The 24,079-nt window shown below is 46.0% G+C and overlaps 1 long non-coding RNA gene across 1 annotated transcript; it reads left to right on the forward strand.

The window, feature by feature from the left end:
- The first annotated feature begins 2,236 nt into the window (after window positions 1–2,236).
- On the forward strand, window positions 2,237–8,026 carry LOC309537931. The gene is made up of 2 exons (XR_014222066.1): window positions 2,237–7,521; window positions 7,804–8,026. It is a non-coding gene; the product is annotated as an uncharacterized lncRNA (long non-coding RNA).
- The last annotated feature ends 16,053 nt before the right edge of the window (window positions 8,027–24,079 follow it).

Consider the following 24,079-nt stretch of genomic DNA (forward strand, 5'->3'; position numbering starts at 1 on the left):
TTTGACTGAACTTCACCATTCAGGGATTGTTTACTTTTTACCTTTTTACCTTACATGATCTATCAATTAAGCACAGCACATATGTTCAGTTGTACTTGCAATGTCTAAAATCTGCATTCTCCATTTTGAGAGTTGATGAACTGCAAAGGCCTTTTGCTCAACACATTAGTCTAATGCCTAAACTCTAAATGGTTGAAATGGGTTTGCATGCTCTTGCACAGCTCTGTGTAACTTCAATGAGGCTTACAGAGAACTTGCTGCTGGGTTATATTGCCCATAAGAATTTGTCCCCCTCATGCCTTTGTCAAAGGAGAACTGAGCTCTTTGCTTTATTGACTCATGTGACTAAGAAACCCCATATCAGTGTTACAAATCCTATTACTTCCTCTCCTTACTTCCAGCAATTACTCTGGGATGGGAATGTGTCCATGGACAGCCTCCCCTCTCTAATCAGCCTGCTCCATTCAGCGAGGAGCAATACACAAACCCAGGCCTGCTAGTGTCCCAGTTTATCACTGCGTAAGTGATTTTGTATTATCCTAGCTACTGAATACCCCAACCGGCAGTCTGAATCACCAGCTCAGACAGATTTGAAAGGAGGTGACTTGCATCTTTGTGCTTCAAAAAGGCATCACAAGAAATTTGCCTCCCTCCCCGCCCCCCCCAAAAGGTGACTGCCACTCCTGCTGAGGTGATGCTGAGCAACTCCAGCATCCACCAAACTCACAGAAATAGATCAGTCTGCTTTTTCCCCCTTAGAGACGTTTGAGGCCGACCCCTCTCAACAAGAGATTTTGAAATACAGTAGATGAATTGCTGTAGATTCCACAGTATAAATCAACCTTCCAATAACTGGTGCCCTCCAGATGTTTTAGGCTATGACTGCCATCAACCTCAGCAAGCACATCTGTCAGATTGTGCGGCTGATGGGAGCACAGCTGTGCTGGCAAGAGTTGCATTCCGAAACATCTTGAGGGCACCAGGTTGGGGAAGGCTGCCTTAAACTGAGCATAGCATGTGGTGTATGCTCATTCAAGGATACTCCTGTAGGTTCTGCACCAGAACAATTGTTCCGCAAGCTTCAAGCCACACACTTCTGTTTGTCTCGTGATTTCTAGGCATGGGTCTGAGAGGTTTTTCCTTCGTCCTGCCACCTTCCCCAGAAAATCCCACTGTTTACTACTGAATGGGGGGGGGTTACTGTTTTGTTGCTTCTGTTTTGAGTATTAATTTGTGCTTTTATTTCGTTAACCACCTTGAGATCTTTTGATGGACGGTGGTATATAAAATCTTAACAACAACAATAACAACAGTTGCATTTTCTCTGGATTGACATTTGTTCAGTGGTAAGCAGTGGGCTTTCCCACGGAAGGCAATGAAAAGAAACAAAAGCCTCTCAAACCCATTCCCAGAAATCAAAGGGCAAAGGGAAGTAAACATGGGGCAAACAGACCTGAGGATGAGCCTTAAGGCAGCAAACCTGTTTACACTTTGCTGGGAGTAAGCTCCACTGAACCCACTTGGATTGATTCCTAAGAAAGCGACAGCATCGTAAGGCTGCAGTTTAATGCACACTTTCTTCACTGAATTTAGTGGCCCTTAATCACTCATAAGCAAGTGTGTGTGTGTGTGTGTGTGTGTGTGTGTGTGGTGCAAAAGCGAGAGCTAAGCTTTTATCATGCTTCTTGCTCCCCTCCCCCTGCATAACACCAATGTTCAAATAAATAAATGAAATATATGGACAGTGCTGGTGTTACTTTTTTATTGTCTGCAAATAACTCACTTTTGCAAATAGGAGGTTTCCAAAGGCATTCCCCCATCCCAGCATGCAAAGCACAGTGATATCTCACTGGTCACCCTGGAATTCAAAGGGCCTGGAATTGATAAGGCGGCTGCTCTGTTTGCATATGAAACAGCGCTGAACTTTCTTAAGAGTTTATAGCTATCTTGAAACTGGGTGGAGATGCAGATTGCAGGGAAAAGTAGTGGATTGCATTGCCCAGCTCAATCTCTAAGCTGACCTTCAATGTGCTAAAAGGCTTAGGTGCCCTTAGGGTTGACACTACCTTTACTGCTCCTGCTGCCTGGCAGGTAGAAAGGTGGGGGGTGGATCTTTTCCTGAAATGGAGATAAAGGTGACAGCCTGGAAAATCTTCATTGCTTAATTTCGGCATATCAGACTCCTATTAATGGCACAAGAGAATGGCCACTAGAAAAGCGGGGGGGGGGGACATTTCACTTTGGTGTATCATTCTCCATTTTACTGTGACCATCAAAACATTTATGCATGCGCAATATAGGAAAAGTGAAAGCCTGAAATGGGGTGACCTTGGATATGAATTTATGTGACACGAGTTCACTGGGAAGCCTGCACAATGACACTCTTAACACGGATTCAGAAAAACCAAGACCCCTCAGTGAAGAAATATGCAGGAAAATACTGGAAATGCGAGAAAAAGATTGAAGTTGGTGTCATGTCTAGCCTAGACCTGATGCTGGACACTTGAGTTCGTAGAAAACGAACCAGACACTCTGCAGGTCAAGGGCCCTGGGGAGCAGGCAGGGTCTCCTGCAATCAATGCTGAAGATTCCTTGGAATTGTTGTTGGAGAAGGAGGTGGAGCCACCACTCAATCCTCAAGAACAGTGTCAACATAAGGGCCAGGCAAAAAAGAAACAGCATAGCATGCATCAAGGGACCAGAGCCGTTGCTCGGCTCATGATTATGCAATCCCTGAAATGCCTTTACTACAAACAGTAGTAGTATACTCTGGTCTAGGAAGCCAGAGTCTCCTCCTTGACCCTTCCAATTTCTGGAAACAATGTAGGTCTGGCTGCTCTCCTGAGTCTCATACACTGCTGTGTTGTATCTTATGTGAACTCCTCTGCTATTGACCTTGCACCACTGCCTGACTTTGTCTCTGGATGGTGTTTTGAACCTGGACTGATTCTCTGTGCTTGACCTTGCTTTGGATGGTCTGGGCTGCACCTTATCCCACTGCTCTTCTTGGTGAGCATTTACTGCTAAGAAGTTTATACCTCCTGGGACAAAGACCCTGGCCACTGAGGGGATCCCTTGGGGCATGTTAGTTTTTAGATATATCTCACTTTATGGAAATGAAGAGAGGGTATGGAGTCCCTAAACAGAGTCCCAAACCCATTTACAAGACAATAGCATAAAAGTACAGTAGATTCTATTATATATTGTGGGGGTTTTTGTATTTTACAGTCTAGTAAAGCACTTTGTACAGAAGGTTCATTAAAATAATGCAGGGGCTGATATACTGAAAGTATTAATCCAAAATAATCACCTAATACCCTAAAGTTGCCACCAACAAGAACCAACACCAGACTAGCCACCAAAAGTCAGTCCATTCATGCTGCCCCAATGCCTGCAGGAATAATAAGGTCTTCACTGGGTGGGGAATAGATAGCCACGTTGGCCCCAGACAATCTTCCCTGTGGAGGGAATTCCATAAGGGGGTGAGGTGGGGCTACCACGGGAGAGACCTCCCATTGTTGCCCTCCAAGCATCTCTCAGATGGGACACAGAGCAGGACCATATATCTTGATCTTGGGGTCCAGGAGGAAGCCAAGAACACTCTAGGCTGCTAGGCCAACATCTGCCTTTGACACCTGGGTGCCCAGGTGTTACAAGCAGCATTTTATTGTGTCTCTCTCACTGGCAGCAGAGAAACATGAAAAATTATTTTAATAAGGCTTGCTATCCCTACTGGGGTTTCGCACAGTCACAGTGGCTGAATATGTTTTCCAGAAATGTAGCAATGAGCAGGGGTGGAGGAGATAAATAGATTTAATAGGGCACTTTTAATGGGGCAAAAGTGAAACTGGTTACTGAAGTAATTGCAAAAGCACTATTCTTTAACCCAAAAAGCAAAAATAAGAATAAAAATGTTACCAACATGTTAGCACAAACACATGGAGTAAAGACTTAAGAGTAAGTTTGTAATGTTGCTTATTGAGAGCTTCAGTATGCTGATGACAACAAAGTATGAGCACGCTCAGAGGATGACCTCCAAACCATCCTAAATATCTTTGCAGAAGCTTACGAAAAGCCTAGCCTATCACTCAACATCCAAAAAACCAAAGTGCTGCACCAACAAGTACAAAATAACCCCTCTGCAGCGCCACAAATCCAACTCAATGGTGTAATGTTGGAAAATGTCGATCACTTTTCCTACCTAGGCAGTTATCTTTCCACAAGGGCCAACAATGATGCTGAAATCCAGCATCACCTGAGCTCTGCAAGTGCGGCTTTCTCCCGATTGAAGTGCAGAGTGTTTGAGGACTGGGACATTCACAGGGAAACCAAAATGGTTGTTTACAAAGCTATTGTACTACCAACCTTACTATATGCTTGTGAAACATGGACCACTTATAAACTCCATCTCCAACTCCTTGAAAGATTCCATCAATGGTGTCTCCAAAAAATTTTACACATCACTTGGGAAGACAGGTGAACTAATACCAATGTAGTGGATGAAGCAAAGTTCACCAGTGTCAAAGCAATGATTCTTCAACATCAACTTCGTTGGACTGGTCATGTTGTGCAGATGCCTGATGATCGTCTTCCAAAGCAACTACTCTATTCCGAACTTAAAAATGGAAAGCATAATGCTGGTGGTCAAAAAAAGAGGTTTGAAGACTGTGTCAAGGCAAATCTTTAAAAATGTAGTATAAACACTGGCAACTGGGGAACACCGGCCTGTGAGTGCTCCAGTTGGAGAACAGCCTTTACCAAAGGTGTCATGGGCTTTGAAGACACTCGAACTCAGGACGCAAGGGAGAAATGTGCTAAGAGGAAGACATGCTTGGCAAACCCACACCATGATCAACTCCTGCCCACAAACTTATGTCCCCACTGTGGAAGGACTTGTGGATCCAGAATTGGCCTCCACAGTCACTTACGGACTCATTGTTAAAACCGTGTTTATGGAAGACAATCTTACTTGGCTATGAGTGATCGCCAAAGAAGAAGAATTGGGACGTTTGTGCAGTAGCAGGAGAGAGCAACACAGAACAAGGCATTCTCAGTGGTTGTACACAGTTCAATAAATGGTTATGGCCTAAGAGACAAGAGAAACAGATTTAAGATCAAAAGCAGCCCTTTTCAGACAACCCCAACCAACTGAACAGGGCATGGCGCCAGCTAGCTTTGTCTCCAGCGTCACCCAACGCTTGCACATTTGTTGAACATGGGAAAGGGGGCTCCATAGTTTGTGCAGCTGTGTGTACATGGGGGTTACCAAGCATTAGGAACCCTGTGCAATTAAGGTTGCTGACCAGGTGGAAGTCCAAACATCTGGTTGTGGGTCCAAATATGCTTACTGTCAGAGCACCTCTTCTGCAAATGAATTCTGCAAATGTTCTGAAACCCAAGGTTCTGTTCAGGAAGGTAACCTGTAACTAGCTAAATTGGATTGATGTTACTGGTCTCGTTTGCAAAGTCTGGGTGTGCAATTGTTGCCTTCCCTTCTTCCCCAATAAATTTATATTTTGGCATTTGGCTTCAGTGGTTTTAAAAGACTATTCTCTGGAATTCCTCGCTAAAAGCTTTCCCCGTGTGCTAAGATTGCATGACTAAGCTACATTTTTTGTGTTCTAAAAATAGTCCACGAGATTATTTGGGGTGGGGAGGTGAGTAAGTAAATCCAGAGTCTCCTTGTTTTTAACTTTCCCCCCTAGAGCTGGACTCCTAGGAAATGGAGCTAAGAAACGCCAAGCAGCTGGACAGGCTTTGAGGGCTGGCTAGTAAGGAAAAGCCCCCTGCCCTTCCCAGTCTGTCTGTGTGTAGTGCTGAGACCAGGTGGTAATCATTGGCAAGACTGTATCTGAAACAAAAAGTTGCAGTGTTTCCTCTTTATCCCCTAACAGGTGCCACACTCTCCTCCAGGGTACGAAGAACTGAAAGGGGACTCAAGCAGGCCAGTTCACTCCCTCACCTCCAGTTTTCTGCTTTTCACTTCCAAATGATGCTCAGCGTTATGTCGCTTCAAGCAGCACAGGTTACTCACTCCTCAATAGGCTTTTTTGAGATGGGGAGGGAGTCCTCCTTCTAGGACTTGGGGGGTGTACATCTGCACACCTCAGAGTTCACACATCTCATGGCAAAATAGTGAATGAAGTGGAGCAGAAAGGAGTGTGGGCCAAAGCCTGAAAAAGAGTAACAGAGAAGAAGCACCTTTTGGGTAAGTGGCCAATCCTGCTCACTGCTCAGAGCCTCTGCCTTATCCTGACCAGGGATCTGATACATGTGTGTCTTCTCCAGTTACATGCAGCACACACACACACACACACCCCGCAGATTCTTTGTTGATCCATCTTCATCCCACGCCATCTTTGAACTTGGCTGTTTCCAATGGAAGAAGAAACCTCTTTAATGTGCCTTTGTCCTTCAGATCCAGAGCAGACCGACCCGACCCCCCCGCATGCTCTGTGTGTGCCACAGTCTCTCATAGTGACTCCATTGTCTGGAGAAATCTTTTCCTCCAGGACATGGGAAGCAGTGGGTGGGTGGCACCCTCTGGCCTCTGCTTTTTCATCTTTCTCTGCAGACACAGGGAGGATTCCTCCACCCACCCTCCAGCCCCGTTTCTCTTTCCTCTTCCTGCCTTCCCCAACATCTCCAATTCCACATCCCTTCCCATAAAAGCTGTTGATGCAGGATGCATCCCTTCCCTGTCCCACATACTGGACCCCCAGGACAGCAAAGAAAACCTCTGAGAGATCAGTTCTGACCGAGGGACTCATCCTAGCCAGCAGAACCAAGGTTGCACTGGATGTTTGGCATAATTTGCAACAGCTGCTGGAAAGGAACTTGGTGGTTAAATTGGGGTGTGTGTGTGTGTGTGTGTGTGTGTGTGTGTGTGTGTGTGTGTAGAATTCCTTCCCCAGAGCAGATGGGAGTGAGAGCTCCCATAGCCTTTGCCGTCAAGATTCTGTTGTTACATATATGTAACACTGTGTGTGCGTGTGTGTTTTCCTATTCCACACAAATGCAGAAAAACCTTGCAGAATATAGAGCCAGGCACATAATGCAGCTTTCCGTAAACCTCAGCTCTCCTCCTGCTCAGTAACTCTAACCATTGCAAAGCAGGTTTCTAGTTCCTGTGGATGTGAGGCCTATGAGCCAACTCCTAGGGGCTGAGGTCCCTTCACCCCCCCCACCATAAAATATTTGAGGTGGCTGAGCCCTCCCACTCATTGATGGGTTTTGCCATTTAAATGGTTTATATGTGCCACATATTGTGATCAATTATGTGAGCTAGGGCTTACCTGTCCCTCCGTATTTTATTCAATTTGGCACCCCTGAGTGAGAACAGATTCTGAAATCACAGAAGCTGAGGGTGGGGTTTCAGTGCCCTTCCCTCTCTCCGTGCATAGTAGCAAAGAAGCAGTATAAAGAAGGCAACAGAAGCACAAATATGCAAATATGTTTGATTTGCAAAGTTTGTACAGCTTGGCTCAGAATGTGGCTTCTTTCATGAAAGAGTACCCACCAGTGCCTTGCCTATTGCTAGAATAGCTCTACATGCCAGGAAGACCAGGAGATCTTGCCATACATACTGTTGTAAGTTTGTGGGGTGCCTGGACTCCCCTTCTACTTACTGAGTGCCATACACTGGATTTGGCATGTTAAAATACAAGCCAGTAGCCTGTCTGGTAATGGCCCACAGAAGATGATACTTTAGGGAGACAAAAGGAGTGGCTCTGTGTCCCTCCCCTCAACTCAGAATTAGTTAGAAAGCCAAAAGCCTTTCAAGTGGAGTTTTAGAGTTGGAAGGAGAGCAATTGTTATTAGGATTGCAGCTGGAGGAAAAATAGTTGCAGTCGGTTAAATGCAGCAAGTTGAGCAGAGGGGCAGGGGGCTAAAGCTGATTTCTGCCGGCATCCAAGATGGTGGCCATGGGAGAAGCAAGAACCTCTTGGAGTGTTAACGTTGTGAGTCCCTCCATTTTAAGCTCAGGTTGTATATATGTGAAAATAAACTATATATCATAAAGACACCACAGTCTCTGCTGTGCCTCCTTTCCTAATGGAAACAAGGAACCCAGAACCCTGGAATCTCACACTCTGGTGGTGTGTAGCACAGAATAGTTCTCTATACCAGGAGGACCGGGGGATCTTATCATACATATTAATTCACCAGCTTCTCTTAGAATGTACCATTTCAGGCTATTAGATGGGGAGGGCGCAATGAATGTTTAAAGGTTCAATCATGAATAACTCTGCACATAGGAGAATGCCATATTAGAGTCAGGCTGAACATTTCTCACTGCCATGCCAACTGTTAGATGAGGAGGCCAACTGTGCAAGCCGGTCAAGAAGGAACTGAAGCATGGGGGACCACTAAGACCAGAGGAGTCATTGACTCTGGGCTTCTCTGAACAAAGAACAGAAACTATGGATGAGCCACTTCTTACAGAATAAATGGTGGCACTTCACACCGCAAGAGAAGAGCTTCATGATCAATGAGGGGTTGCACCCGCCCAGCACCCCCTGGGGGGGAAAATATGCTTCCCCAAAGTCTAGTCTGTGGCATTGCCTTAAGCAGCCCTTCGTCTCTCTTGAAGCAGTCAGACTCCGGATCTGTGTTATTTTAAATCTGCATTTTAATCCCCCAGTGCTGCAAATAACCTGAAATCAAAGGCAACTGAAGAAGAAAATAATACCCATCTCATATAAACACACACAAGCTTGCAGATGGATGACTCTGGAAGTAATGAGGCTGGGAAAGACATAATGTCAGACTCCTCCCCTCCAACATTCAGCCACAGTATCTAAAGGCTTGCAACTTCCTGCAGAATCCAGGACTCAGTTCTTTGGATTCATGGGAAAAGCCTCAGTCATGACACAGCAAGCATAGGGAGCGCTGTCATTCCAGCTTTGTAGGAACCCTGATGTGAGCTCTCTTCTGAGTGGTTTCCAAGAGGGTACTGTGCTCATCTGTTGCTAAAAAACAGCAACAACCCAGCAACCCTGAACTGATGACATAGACCTTCATGGTGGTTGACATATGTTCAAATCTCTCTTTGGTTATATGTACATGTGTTGCAAAGCCAGGAGGAAATACACCCAAATGGGAAGTGTAGGGTGTAATTTTTAATGTTTCCCCACATTAAAAGACAGGTACACGAAACATCTGGCAAAGTAGGAAATAAGCCTAGTGGATAGATGGGGAGCTGGAAACTCGTTTTTACTGTGCTAGTTTTCTTCCTCATGTGTGGGAGCATTTAAATTGGCACTCCATCTAGCTGTCCATCTAGATATATATTGTCTACACTGACTGGCAGTGACTCCCTGGGATTTTAGGCAAGAGACATTCCCAGTCCTACCTGGAGAGGCCAGAGATTGAGCGCAAGACTTTCTGAATGTAAAGCCGATGCTCTTCCCTGAACTACGGCTCTTCAGCTTCAGGCCACACTTCAATGCTGTTCACCTCAACCCTCTGCCACCTTACTCTGAAGTACGTTCCATTGTGTTCAGTGGGGCTTACTGCCAACTGAGTGTACATTAAATCACAGCTCCTGTCTGGTTAGAGACAGAGCCTACAACCTCATATTTACCCACTTATTTGCGTGGCCCATTATATATATATATATATTTTCCCAGTGTGCTTGCAAACTGTGACTATATTTATCCAGCTCTAGCAAAGGAGGAGGGGGTGGGATGGGGCAGCAGGTGCCCCTGGGAGGGGAGAGTAGCTTATTCATAACAGGCTCTGGGAAGCTGAGTTTAGTTTCTTGTCCTTGCCAGAACTTTGTTGTTGCTAGTCAGACTGAACACGTATATTTACATGTATGCTTAGAACCAGCAGATCCCATTTATAGATTTGTAGTTCTCTGGAGTATTTCAGCGTTAGCAGGAAAGAATCATGCCTGTAAATCTAAGCACACACTGTAGCACATTGGCTAGAGAATTCTGGGCCGCTGTCCATACACAATCACCCTTACTTGTCCCTTACCCTTGTTCCACTTTCTAAAAATTCTCTGGGGGAAATTTTTTTTCCCCCAGAAAAGAACATAACCCTGCCAGTGAAAAGGCATTTCAGGGCTTGGACCAATCCGAATGGACTTAGCACGCATCTGCTCGTCCCGTGCCTAAAAAGCACGGCTCTGAGTGGCTTTCTGCTTGTTCCATGCTTTCTAGGCACGTGTCCAAGCAGATTTGTTTGCCCGACAACTTCCCCCTGGAAAACCCACTCTTTAGTGCTGAATCTGAGCAAACGTAAATCTACAGGAAACCCAACTGACATTTGGTCCAATTCAGCAGTAAAGATTGAGTTTGGATGAGCTCTCAAACTTTTCTCCAGCTAGCAAAGGCCCAAGATCAGTGATGGCCAAACTTGGCCCTCTGGCTGTTTTGGTACTACAACTCCCATCATCCCTAGCTAACAGGACCAGTGGTCAGGGATGATGGGAATTGTAGTCCCAAAACAGCCAGAGGGCCAAGTTTGGCCATCACTGCCCAAGATAGTTCACCTTGGCACATTAACTTCCATCTTTTTTCTGTAATAATTTTAATCAAATTTTCTGTTTTACAATTTCAAATTAACATTTTACAAACTTTAAATAGCCAATGACTTTCCTTCTCTATCCATGGTTCATTTTACATATCATGCATCCCCCATCCCCTGCCACAGCCACCACAGCACACCCGACTCCACCTCTTACAATGTCTGCTGTGATGTCCCAGTGATATTTGTTATTTAAATCTTGCACTGGCCAACCCACAGCCGAGGCTCTCAAAACCGTCTTACAGGAGGAAACAATAAAATAGTACACTGTAAGACAAACCACAGTGGAGCAGAATAAAATGCCAGCATAAGACCCAATCAGATTCAGACCAATAATCCAAAAAGGGCAACTGAGCAAGGTGTCACCAGACACTGAATACAGAACAGGGGCAATGCATGGCAGATCTCCCTGGAGTAGGAATCCTCAAGATGGGGTGTCCCAAAAGGTTGCACCCTCTGGAAGACAGCTGCCTTTCTTCCAAAAGGCCTCCCGAGTTGATCCCCAAGGCAGGTACAAGTTAGGAAATACTTCAGGATCCACCGAACATCACAAGGAAGCTTAACAGGCAGTCTGAGCAACAAGTTCACATCCCAGATGTGGGAGGGGGATCTTTTGGATGGGAAGCCAGGAAGCAGGGCTGGCCTGCCTCACCGCTGGAGGGGGCATGAATAGAGGAGAGGAACAGGGGAAGGGAGGGAAGTATGCAAGCCAAACTACAGAACAGGGCATTGAGCAGCCTCAGTCTCCGTAGATGTGTCCAGAGAGGGAGAAGCACAAGTGGCAAAATGAATGAGCCTGGAGCAAGCTCAGCCAGAGCTCTTCCATTCCCCGCTGCTTCCTCCCCAGTCAGCAGAGCGGATGTTGGATGATTGCACAGCAAAAATCCCTCTGATGCCAAGACAAAAAAAAAAAAAAACAAAACCCTGTATGAGAACAAAGAGAGCAAATGGTGCCACACCCTGAAATTATAAGAACAAGGGCTGTACTGAGTCATATCACTCATCCGCTCCCCACCCCCTACCCCCACCCCAGGAGACCGTGGATGATCCAGGAGGCCCACACACAGAGCCTTGGAGAGCTCTCTCTCTCTCTCTCTCTCTCTCTCTCTCACACACACACACACACACACACACACACAATCATAGAAACACCCAAGGCAAGAGTCATGGAAACAATACATACACAAGCAGGCAGGCAGGATCAGAAGGCAAACATCTGGGAGATATATAGACAGGAAAACACTGGCCTAGAGAACAGCACGGCAAATTTCTATACAGAATGTACGACATGGAAGGGAACAGGCTGTGTCCAGATACAAACACTCACTGCTGCACAAAGCCTTCCCCAGATTCTCAGGTTTTTATTTACGAATCTGCAGTTGTTATGACATTTGAAGGATCCAGGTGCCTTTCATCCCCCCCCCCCCACAAGCCCTCAATTCAGAAAATGAACCACAAGTAGTAGTATGCTGATTCATATGGCATGGGTGAGTTTTCCCAACTACCATTACTTTTGCTCATTTGCTTCTCTGTTCGCGTCTTGTAGAGAAAACCAAAGAAGAAAACTGAAGCCTGGAGAAAGAGGCTTGTTTCCAAAGAGCTGAAAGAGTCATTGTTGATTGTGGTGTGTACATTTCTCTGTAGAGTCTAGCAGGTTTGGAATTGCTTCAAAACTCCACAAAACCTGTTAGATGAGAGGTGGCAGAGGGATAAGGGAAATGTGTGTAAACCACGGGAAGCACCTCTCTGAAGAACCATTGTCTGCCTGTGGCCTTACAGTGCTACCCTAAATCATGTTTACTCAGACGAAAGTTTCACTGTGTTCAGTGGGGCTTCCTCCCTAGTACGGAAGATGGCTACCTTCCCATCCTAAACACTGATGGGCATCACGAAAAAAAGAGAAAATGCATCATCAAAAAAGATGGCAGACACTTGTTTTGCATAAGATTCCCATATGCTATTTTATGTGTAAATTTAGAAACAATTTATATAATTTAAATAGAAATACAAATGCAGTACATTTCACCAAGTGGGAAAGACTGACTAGGAGGCCAACTCAGTCTGCTGTCCAATGCTCTTGATGGACAGCTGGATGAAAAGAAGGAAGTTTTAGACCCTTTGGAAGCCCATGGTGACCTGTTTGCAAAGCACTTTGAGGATAAAGTCACTTGCCTCCCTAGAAATCTTAATGCCACACGAAAAGGCATAGTATCAATTTTTTGCAAACTTATTATTCATTTGATACTATTTTTCATTTCATACTGTATTGTTTGGGATTGTGGGTCCCAAATTGTTGCAAAATAATGATCAATAATTATCAAAACTGAAAAGAAATCTCAATGCCACATTTATTGCAGTTTCCTCCAGTGCCATGTCCATCACAATATCTGCAGATTCAGTTTATGCAGCCTGATGATGTGCACCTGGTGCTTCCAATGATGTGTCCAATGACATGCTCCCTTCACCCTTGCACCTCTGGGCTTATTAAACCACGTTGATGGGATATGACAGGGTGTGGCCAACACATCTTTGCGAGAGGGACTGATTCCAGCACACTTGAAAGAAGTGATGATCCAACCACTCCTGAAAATGCCCACCCTGGACCAATTTGCACCCTGTTGCTTGGGTGCAAATATCCAATTTGGGGAGGTGATGCCCAGTATCCAAAATGATTAGCATTAATCCACATGTAATCAGGGCCATACAAAAGCAGCAGACAACAGTGCCCATAATTAGCAACAAAGTAATAAAGGGAGGCGTATATCTTTAACATTTCCATCGGCAGTGACTACTGCAGTGAGGAAGAGAGAAATGAATCAGAATTTCCTGCTTTGAATCCAGCCACTGCTATACAGTGGTACCTCAGGTTAAGTACTTAATTCGTTCCAGAGGTCCGTTCTTAACCTGAAACTGTACTTAACCTGAAGCACCACTTTAGCTAATGGGGCCTCCTGCTGCTGCCGTAGCAAGATTTCTGTTCTCATCCTGAAGCAAAGTTCTTAACCTGAAGCACTATTTCTGGGTTAGCGGAGTCTGTAACCTGAAGCATATGTAACCCAAGGCACCACTGTAGTCCCACTGGTGGGTCTTAGGCAAGCACCTCTTGCTCAGCCTCAGCTTCCCATCTGCAGTATTTAGTTAAAATTATTTATTATTACTGCCTTTCCTCCAAAGAATTCAAGGTGGTATACACAGTTACCCCACTATCCCCATGTGGGGGAAGGTTAGGTTGAGAGATTATTACTGATGAAAGGGCAGCTTCATGGCTGAGTAGGTATTTGAACTCAGGTCTCCCAGGTCCTACCTAGACCAACACTCTAACCCAGGCTTCCTCAACCTCGGCCCTCCAGATGTTTTTGGCCTACAACTCCCATGATCCCTAGCTAGCAGGACCAGTGGTCAGGGATGCTGGGAATTGTAGTCTCAAAACATCTGGAGGGCCGAGGTTGAGGAAGCCTGCTCTAACCACTACACCACACCGGTTCTGATTACACACTGCCATGATTACTCAACGCAGGGTGGTGGCCTTGATGTGGGAGGCTGCTTTGTACTGTTGGGCCATTAACTCAGTGATGCCTTCCTTGGCTCACTGGGATCTTGGGTGGGAAAGGATCTTTCCCTGTCCTGGTCCCTGGGATCCTTTTGACTGGAGATGCCAGGGGCAGATGCCTGGGGGCTTCTGCTCACAAAAAGGGTGCTGCACCCCTGAGCTAAGACACCTCCAGCTAGCTGCCAAGTCCTCTTCACTGGCCTGATTACAAATCCACACACCACAACTTGTTGTTTTCCAAAACAGGGCTAGCAAAATAGAAAACCACATAGCTTCTACAGGTAGACAGACAGACAATTAGATGGATAAACCATTGGTGAGTCGTCTCCTTTCCTTATAGGGTCATTTTCTGCACTCACAAAGTTGCAGGCAAAAGGTTTGTTCTTTTTGAGTTCAGTTACAATACAAAGTCCAGTCCTTGAGGTGCTTTTAATGGTGGCATTTATAAAAGAGGGAGGGGGAGAATTAAGTGCTCAAAACGGTGTAGGCACAGGGGGAAGAACATTGTCTCTCTAGCTGTGGCTAATTGGCAAACCTGTCTGGTACTTTCACCAAACCGGCATCATCAAGGGGTCCAGACTGAAAAGGGGATTGGGCTCCCACATGTGGAAGAGGCAGTTTTAGTAGGTGCAGTCTGCATGACAAAGAACAACTGCCAACATTGCATTTCCTCCACTTCTCAAGGTGCAGGAGAGCCTGTCGTCTTTCCTACACCTGGCCATGGCCCCTGTCAGGATGAAGCTGCACATCAGGCTGGCTGCTCTTAGACCTCTCCCACCTCATTGGTTGTTCTCTGGTCCCCTCCCACACTGCCCTTCCTGCTGCTTGGATATCCAGACCAGGTCACTCTGGGACGCCTTTGTTCTTGATGACTTCCTGCCTGCTCAGTTGGTCCCCTCCCCATCCGTGCTCTGTCTTGCAGCCAATTGCATGCTCAGCTCACCTGTTGCCCAATATCCTTGAATGGGTTCCAAGGCAGGTAAGAAAGGTGGGGGAGGAGGAGGGAAGAATGGAAAATACTCTTGCCACACCCAGCCTGATAAGAATTTGCAGCTGTGGCTGTTGACATGGCAACACTTTCTTCGGAGTTTTGTTTTTGCATTATATATGTTTTTAACCTGGTGCATGATGCAGGTTGGGACGCGGGTGGCGCTGTGGTTTAAACCACAGAGCCTAGGACTTGCCAATCAGAAGGTCAGCGGTTCGAATCCCAGCGACGGGGTGAGCTCCTGTTGCTCGGTCCCTGCTCCTGCCAACCTAGCAGTTCGAAAGCACATCAAAGTGCAAGTAGATAAATAGGTACCACTCTGGCAGGAAGGTGAACGGTGTTTCCGTGCGCTGCTCTGGTTTGGCAGAAGTGGCTTAGTCATGCTGGCCACATACCCGGAAGATGTACGCCGCAACCCCAGAGTCGGTCACAACTGGACCTGATGGTCAGGGGTCCCTTTACCTTTACCTATGATGCAGGTTGTTGTTGTTTAGTCGTTTAGTCATGTCCGACTCTTCGTGACCCCATGGACACCCAAATAAAAGGGCAGAGAGCAAAATTTTGACATACTAGCATTCAGGGGTACCACTTTATCTGTTTGGGCCACTGACCTGTTTCTCGCCCTTTATTTATTGTGTTTTTTATCCCACTTTTTCTCCAAGGAATTCAGGGTGGTGCACATGGTCGATCCTTCTCCCTATTTTATCATCACAACGATCCTGTGAGGTAGGCTAGGATTAGAGAGGGAAACTGGCCAAGGGGTGAGGATACAGAATTTATTCACACTGTTGACAAAGTAAGAGATAAATTTGAGGGAATGTATGATAAGCAGCTGGTTTAGGTAGAGAATTGGGAGATCTAGTGACCAGAGAGTATTGCCTTGAAACCTTTCATTTCCACTGCATTCTATTTACTTTGTTATGTGTGAGCCAAACACACACAGAGAAAAATCTCACCGCCGATATCTGTATCTGTAGCGGCCTCTTGTGGCCAAAGGGGTGCCTCGACCTCCCAAAAGGGTCACCTAAATCCTCATCGCAAGCCCATGTTTTGTTTCTGAGCCTTTCTTGCCAGCAGCATCGGCCTCTGGAGGGGAGGGGCAGAGCCAGGTCCCAGGGGGAGGAGGAGGCAGAGAGAGTGGGAAGGGCGACTCTTGCAACTCTGGACATGATGCAAAACTGAGACCACTCTCCTAGCAAATCTTCCCTTCTTTGGAAAATCGTCACCGACAGCTGCAGCAAATATGGTGATTCAGATTTTCCCCAGAAGAACATGATCCAAATGTTCTCAGCACCCTCTTCTCTCAGGAACAGGCAGAGGGAGAAATTCATGATTCCAGGGCATCTCCTGGGCCTGCAGCATTCAGATGAAGTAGGAAAGCTGGCTAAAGGCAGCTGAGCAAAGCATTTCCCCTAGTGGGAAAGGGACCAATCATCCATATCTGTGGTACCCTCCTGACTGAGAACTGAGACCCCAGGGAGCTGACACTCCTGCCTTTGGGCACTTTCCCAGCCCTTCCCTTCATTTCTGTGTAGGATGACCAGAGGAAGATGAGGCCAGGGCCCTTTGGATATTGGCCATGCAAGCAGCTGACCCTGCCAAAACCCCCTCTTCTACTACACAACCCTTAGGGGGCCTGTCCTAGGCTTCCTCTGACCACTCTGTTTGTAGGGCAAGAAAAGTCCCCCTTGTGGAATTCCTTTATGAACCCTCAACATGAAGTCACAGGAAGAGCTCTGCTAGAACAAAATCACTCTAATGCTCTCTGTGGATCATGGTGGCTGGGGCTGGTGGTATTGTACCCCAAATCATCTGGAGGGCACCAGGTTGGGGAAGCTTGTAGTACCATAGTGGAAGCAGCCTTGGACCAGTAACTACCTGCATCCTAACCTACCCCACAGGGTTGTTATGAGAATAAAATGGGGGTGTGGGAGCATGCTTCTTGGAGGAAAGGCAGGATAATATTGTTATAAGTGTTTCAAGTAAATATGAGACTATTTATGTCGCATTTTTGAAGAAGAAAAATTATTGTTGCAGCATAAAACACTTCATAAGCATAGACAGTGGAACAGACGCCCTTGGGAGGTTTTGGACTCTCCTTCCTTGCAGGTTTTTAAGCTTCTTCTTCTTTGGCGATCACTCATAGCCGAGTAAGACTGCCTTTCATGCAGTGGCGTAGCGTGGGGGGTGCAGGGGGGGCCGGCCGCACCGGGCGCAACATCTGGGGGTTAGAGTTAGGGGCACAAATCCACGGGTTAGGGGGCACAAATCCACGGGTTAGGGGGCACAAATTACTTGCCTTGCCCCGGGTGCTGACAACCCACGCTACGCCACTGCTTCCATGGACAGAGTCTTAGCAGTGAGTCCGTAGGTGACTGTGGAGGCCAATTCTGGATCCACACATCCTTCCACAGTGGGGACATAGGTTTCCAGGCAGGAGTTGATCATGGTGAGGGTTTGCCAAAAAGTGCCTTCCTCTTAGCTTGTTTCTCCCTTTTGTCCTGAGTTTTAAAGCAGAGGTTGGATGGCCATCTATCCTGTATGATCTAATTGAGATTTCTGTATTGCAGGGGGTTGGACTAGATGATCCTGAGGGTCCCCTCCAACTCTCCAATTCTATGAGTCCTTACAACAACCCTGTTTGGTAGGCCATTTCTAATTTGCTTGCTGAGTATTGGGCGGGGGTGTGTGTGCTGAGGCTGAGGCTGAGAGAAAGCCGTTTGACTACCTCTTGGCAATGAGGGCCTGGCAAGGGGTGGTTTGCTGTTATGCTGAACCTGTTCTCAGGGTGCCTCTTGATACAACTTTCCCTTTTCACTTAGTCTGTGGATGCCAACCCTGAGCCTTAAGTGCTTCTGCAATTACATAAATAACAACTGTTCTGTAATGGATGGGATGGGCTTCCCCTGCAGCAGAAGCAAAAAGCTCAAGGGTGAATAATGGCGGGACTTAAAGTTCCGCCTGAAAAACTGGAGAAGATCCAAGCCCCATTTTCTGCCTGCACCTCCCAGCAGCCAGCGGCAGTAAAAACAGCACACAGAAAATGAGGGAAACAATCACTGAAGAGCTCTGATGGAATCAGGAAAGGGAGACAGCAAAGAAGAAGGAACACTAAAGGGGGATATCACTACACCTGGGGTAAAAGAGTGAAAGAGCTCTATTTAAATGAAAAGGTTGCTTCCAGACAACCTGCTCATTCAGCATTCATCCTGATATTTGCAGGGAGTTTACATTATGCCAGCTGTTCATTGAGCCTTCATTCCAGTTTGCTCATCTGGAGGCTATGCAATGTTGCATCAAACAACTGTCATGAGACACCTTCCCATGCATTTTGCCGTTACTTTCATTATTGAAAAAAGTCCAGTTTAGAGCAGGAAACAGATTTCATCTGCAAGGACGCCAAATCAACTTTAACTGCACTACCTGAATTTGCTGGTACAGTGGTACCTCGGTTAAGAACTTAATTCGTTCTGGAGGTCCGTTCTTAACCCGAAACTGTTCTTAACCTGAAGCACCACTTTAGCTAACGGGGGCCCCCGCTGCTGCTGTGCCACTGCTGCACGATTTCTGTTCTCATCCTGAAGCAAAGTTCTTAACCTGAGGTACTATTTCTGGGTTAGTGGAGTCTGTAACCTGAAGCGTATGTAACCTGAAGCCTATATAACCCAAGGTACCACTGTATGTGATTACATCCCACCTGAAAATAGCAGCCACGCCCCAGGAGCTGTGCCATAGCAGGGTCACCGCTGGGTAAACCAATGGAGTGCTAAGAACATGGATAGGGTGGTAGTGGATCTTGGGGAGATGGACACTGCAGCAGCCTTCTCCCACCGGGTGTTCTGATCTACAGCTCCCATTAGCCCCAGCCATCATTGCCTGGGGAGGGGGGCAGCGGCAGGCTGGGGAAGGCTGCACTACAGGCATATACACTGGTGTGACAGTCATTCCCTTTCACTAAGGAGCTCTGGGAATTCTGTGAGGCAGGTGGGCATGAGATATTTAAGCAAATAATTCCCAGTACCCTCATCAAACAACAATGCCCCAGAACCATAGCAAGTCAAATGGATGACTGATATAAATAACCCAGAATTGGATAGCAACTTTATCAGTACCAACTAAAAAGTCACAAATATGTGTCAGGTTTTTGCAGAATTCTTCATCAGGCAAGATGCTATGCAAGGCAAGGGGCAGGGGGATGAGGAAAACTAAAAATCAAACCAGAAATAACAACCACAACAACAAGGTTGGATGTTATTGCCATGAAGTTCAAAGATGGAGACTGCAGACTAACTTCTCTACTATACTGTAAATGTGTGTGTGATTCTGCCTTATTTTGGCAGGCGATATGGGAGAAGGGACAGAGAGAGAGAGAGAGAGAGAGAACAAGACAAAAGACAAAAGAGCAAGGATTTGGACAGAAAGAGGCAAGCTTTGTGTTCTCTCTTTTTAATGGTTGTGGAAGTCAGTCTGAAGAAAATGAAGCAATTAAATCAGTGGATCTTGATTTACCAATTGAGTGTGGTTTGCACACAAACCTCTTTGTGGAGGAGGAGCTGGAGGTGGGGAGTCTCTAGCTAGCAGCGAGCCACAGAGATTGCTAAATACAAATCGATTTTGCTTAATGACTTGGAAGGCTGAAAATGCAGTTGGCTAATGATGGAAGGAGGAGAAGGAAGAAGAAGGGAGATACAGGGAAGAGGCACAGAACAACCAACAGAATGAATGCTTCTGCTGGGCTTGAGGAAAGGGTGTAGAGGAGGTGGAAGAAAACCTCATTTGTGCCAAATGTGCTTAAGTGGCTGGTCACCTGAGAAAAGGATATTATAGGCCATACTCCGAAAGAGTTGCTGACTAGATAATTGGAAATTTGGATAAAGGAGTGCAGTTTAAGACTCTTCCTTATACAGTCGTACCTCGGGTTACAGACGCTTCAGGTTGCGCATGCGCAGAAGTGCCAAATCGCAACCCGTGCATGTGCAGACGCAGTGCTGTGGGTTGCGAACGTGCCTCCCACACGGATCACGTTCGCAACACGAGCGTCCACTGTACCTGCAACTCCCCATGGCACCACCTCTCTCTCCCTCAGCCCCTTCAGACTGTCAGTATTTTGCAGGAACCTGAGAAAAGGTGTGATAGACATCTTCAAATATCTAAAGGGCTGTCACAGGGAAGATGGAGCAAGCTTGCTTTCTGCTGCTCCAGAGGGCCAGGTCTGAACCAATGGATTCAAATGACAAGAAATGAGATTCCAACTAAATGTTAGGAAGAACTTTCTGACAGTAAGAGCTGTTTGACAGTAGAACAGTGGAATCTCCTTCACTGCAGGTTTTAAAGCAGAGGATGGCTGGCTGTCATGGATGCTTTAGCTGAGATTCCTGCATGGCAGGGGTTGGACTAGATGACCACCGGAGTCCCTTCCAAGACTACAATTCTATGAAACCACAACTTAGGTCAGTGCAATGCAAGCAGCAGATTCACCAGAAGGAGGAACAACATGGCCATGGTATCGGTTTCAGGAGCACACACATTTGCTGATTTGTACTAAGCCATAGTTTGGCTTAATGTTACATGTGAATGAGGTCATTGCATTCCAGCTAGGCTGTTCATTAATTGTACCAATGACTGTTAAAGTGTTGCTATCACCCAGCACGGCCAATGATCAGGGATAACAGGTGTTGTAACCCAACATTTGGAGGGCCACAAGTTGCCCCCCTGCTCTGCCCTAAAAGAACAGGTCTGAAGCTTTGGGGTGCTTGTCAATCCACCTTTGTCATTAGGGGCACGTGGCCTCTGAGGCTTGGAGCACCCAGAGCCTTAGACAGTTGCACCAGCTACAGCCCTACCTGGACAGAATGCAGCTTCAATTATCCATGCCCTGATAATCTCCTGTTGTTGTATGTGGAGCTACTTTTGAAAACAACCCAGGAACTTTAGTTGGTAGAAATTATCGCTGCCTGGGTGCTAATGAGGACTGGGCAGGTTGTTATGGAAATATTATGCTTATCACGTTCACTGACTCCTAGTCAATCTCCAGGCTCAATTTAAACTGCTGGTTTTGACTGTTGAAGCTATTCATGGCCTGTATCCTTGGTACCTGAAGTACTGCCTCATCTCACATGCTCCTGGACCCTGAGATCATCACCTGGGGCTCCTTTGTGTGTTGATGCCAGGTGAAATACAACCAGGTGAGGAACTTTTCAGCAGTCGTCCCTTAGTTGTGGAACACCATCCCAAAAAGGCTACTTTAATATCATTCCAGCACCAAGCAGATGCCTTTTTACATACCCAGTTTTCTAAAACAATGTTATGATTTTACCCCATTTTAGCTCTGTGGATTTTTATTCCTCTGCTCTCCATTTCAAATTGGCTTGTTGTAGCAACATTCCTTTCTCTCTGCAATGTGTGTAGTTAAACTAATGTGTTACTTTATAGTGGTGGGTGTTATATTGGCTGTACCTTGTTTGTTTGTTTACAACTTTGCTTCCATATAACTTATCCTCACTGAAAGCATTGATTCCTACCCTGTTAGATAGTTATACATGATAATTTTGTTTTCATTAGCTATGTGCATGCAGATTTTCTTTAATGCTGCCAAATAAGGAAAATATGGCTTTCCTGTGAAGGAATGTGCAGTTGTCAGTATTAAAGAATTCTTAAACATCTATGCACTGACTTTGGCTAGTTCACACGAAGCAAAACACATCACACACAGAGCAGAAAGGTACTGTGAGTGTTGTCACTGATAGAAAATGTCGGTGGGTGGGCGATAAAATCTATTCCGTCCTAATAGTGCATGGTCTGATTGTTGCATACTTTCAAAGAGCAGGATAAATGGATAAAATTTTGATGTAGGAACTGTCTGTTATACACCAAAGTCTTATCCAGCTCTTTGAAAGTATGCAACAACCAGACCATGCACTAGTAGATCAAATATCAGGGCTCTGGGAGCTAATTTTTCTTGCTTAAGTAGAACCTGAGTAACAAGATTCATTCTATCTACATTTTGTGCTATCTAATTTGCATCTTTTCCATGATGCGCTCACAAATTATTTCAGTACATTGCAGATCTCTTCCAGTCATTCTGAACTCATGAAGGCTCAAATTGGGCAAAAAGTGTGGATGTTACTGCACCAAACTCCTATATACTGACTAGGTACAAAAGTGTATTATAGGGCTGTTCCTTTAAATGTGGCTTAGTGGGGAAATACTACAGAAAATTTAATGAAGAGTGTTTAAACTAGGGTCTGAAGGAGAATTGCCTATTCAAATTACTGATATTACCTAGTCCCCTAGTGGGTAGGGTTGCCACTAAACTCATTTTCTAAGTACTTCCCTTCCTACCCCAATTCACCTAAACCCCACTCTGCTGTCCAAAATTTACCACTACATTTTTCCCCAGGACAGGGCTATCTCTGCTTCTGGAGCACAGCACGTTCTGAATCTGCCATAAGTTGCATTGTCCTTGGAAATGGTCATCGCCACAGGCATTATCATCTGCTTACCCCCTTCCCCTGCAGATGACACACCACCATCTGGTTGCCTAGTTATGTCCACAAACAGAGAGCAGCAGGGCTAACTCAAGGCATCTGATTGCAGCCCACAACAGTTCCCGTGTCCCTCTGTTCCCCTTCCCCAAACAGGTTATTTCTAGGATAAACTAGAAAGAGGTGTCTGGGCTTGCCATTTCACAAGTAGACTCCTTTTTTGTTATTTTTATGCCATAGAAGGCTCTTTTCTACCAGCCCAGCTGACCCTCACTGGTAACCTTGCTGGCAGTTTTAACGTTAGATAGATTTAGGTGGGTATTTATACACACACGAAACATTGTTCAAGTTAACAGCATTCCTACGCTATTGAGTCAAACGCCTCCACAAATAGAGGGGAGAGACATGTGGCTTGCACTACTCGGTGTTTTATTATTATTTTAAAAAATAACCCTTTATTCCTCTTAAATATGCTTCTTGTAGTTAGCCAGGAGAGGCATGGGTTCACAGTGCAACTGCACTTCTGACCTGAAATTCAAAGCCAACAACGGAGCAAGCCAGGGCGAGTAACCTTATCCCTGGACAAGGAAGCTGAAGAAAGCTGAGTTAGGAGGTCTGAGCAGCAGCAGGGTGGGCTTATTGCCCGTGGGTGTTGAATGATGCATTTTGCTGCCTGGACAATTGTCCTCCAGGCAGGAAGAGCTCAGTTAGCAAGTATGACTTGGGGGAGCTACATAAGGCCAAATGCCTTTTGCAGGGATGATGCCATATTAATGTACAGTAATACTAGGACTGCTCCCCTGCCACTCCTCTGTGATGCCTTCTCCTCCTTCAAACCCCTCATATTTTGCCAGTCACCCTTTAGGGCTGGTTACCTTAGTCATCTTTGCCCAATTAAAGTTCATTCTTAATCTGCAATCCTATTACAGTGGTACCTCTGGTTAAGAACTTAATTCGTTCTGGAGGTCCGTTCTTAACATGAAACTGTTCTTAACCTGAGGTACCACTTTAGCTAATGGGGCCTCCCGCTGCCACCGCACAATTTCTGTTCTCATCCTGAAGCAAAATTCTTAACCCGAGGTACTATTTCTGGGTTAGCAGAGTCTGTAACCCTGAAGCGTCTGTAACCCGAGGTACCACTGTACATGCCTACCTAAGATGCAGCCCTACAGAACGCAGTGGGACTGAGTTGGCATACAAAAGATTGCGCAGCAAGTCTATGCATTTCCTAACACCCACCCATTACTACTCTGGTCTCATCCTTTCCTCCCCTCCCATCACAAAACCAGACATTTAGTCTTCCCTCCCACCACACCTTGGGAACATAACAGCAGCAAGTACTGGAAAGCACACGTTCATGACATGCACAGGTGTCTCCTCAGTTTCTAGGCATTCCTGTATTTCATGTACGCATTCACATGTGGCTGCCAACATACATGCAAAGGGGGCGGGGATAGGTGATGGAAAGAGAGAGGGTTAAATTGGCTTGCTCCTTCCCAGCCCCTCCCAACGCAGCTTTCC

Source organism: Podarcis vaucheri, assembly GCF_965113315.1.
Source record: "Podarcis vaucheri genome assembly, chromosome: 7".
NCBI lineage: Eukaryota > Metazoa > Chordata > Lepidosauria > Squamata > Lacertidae > Podarcis > Podarcis vaucheri.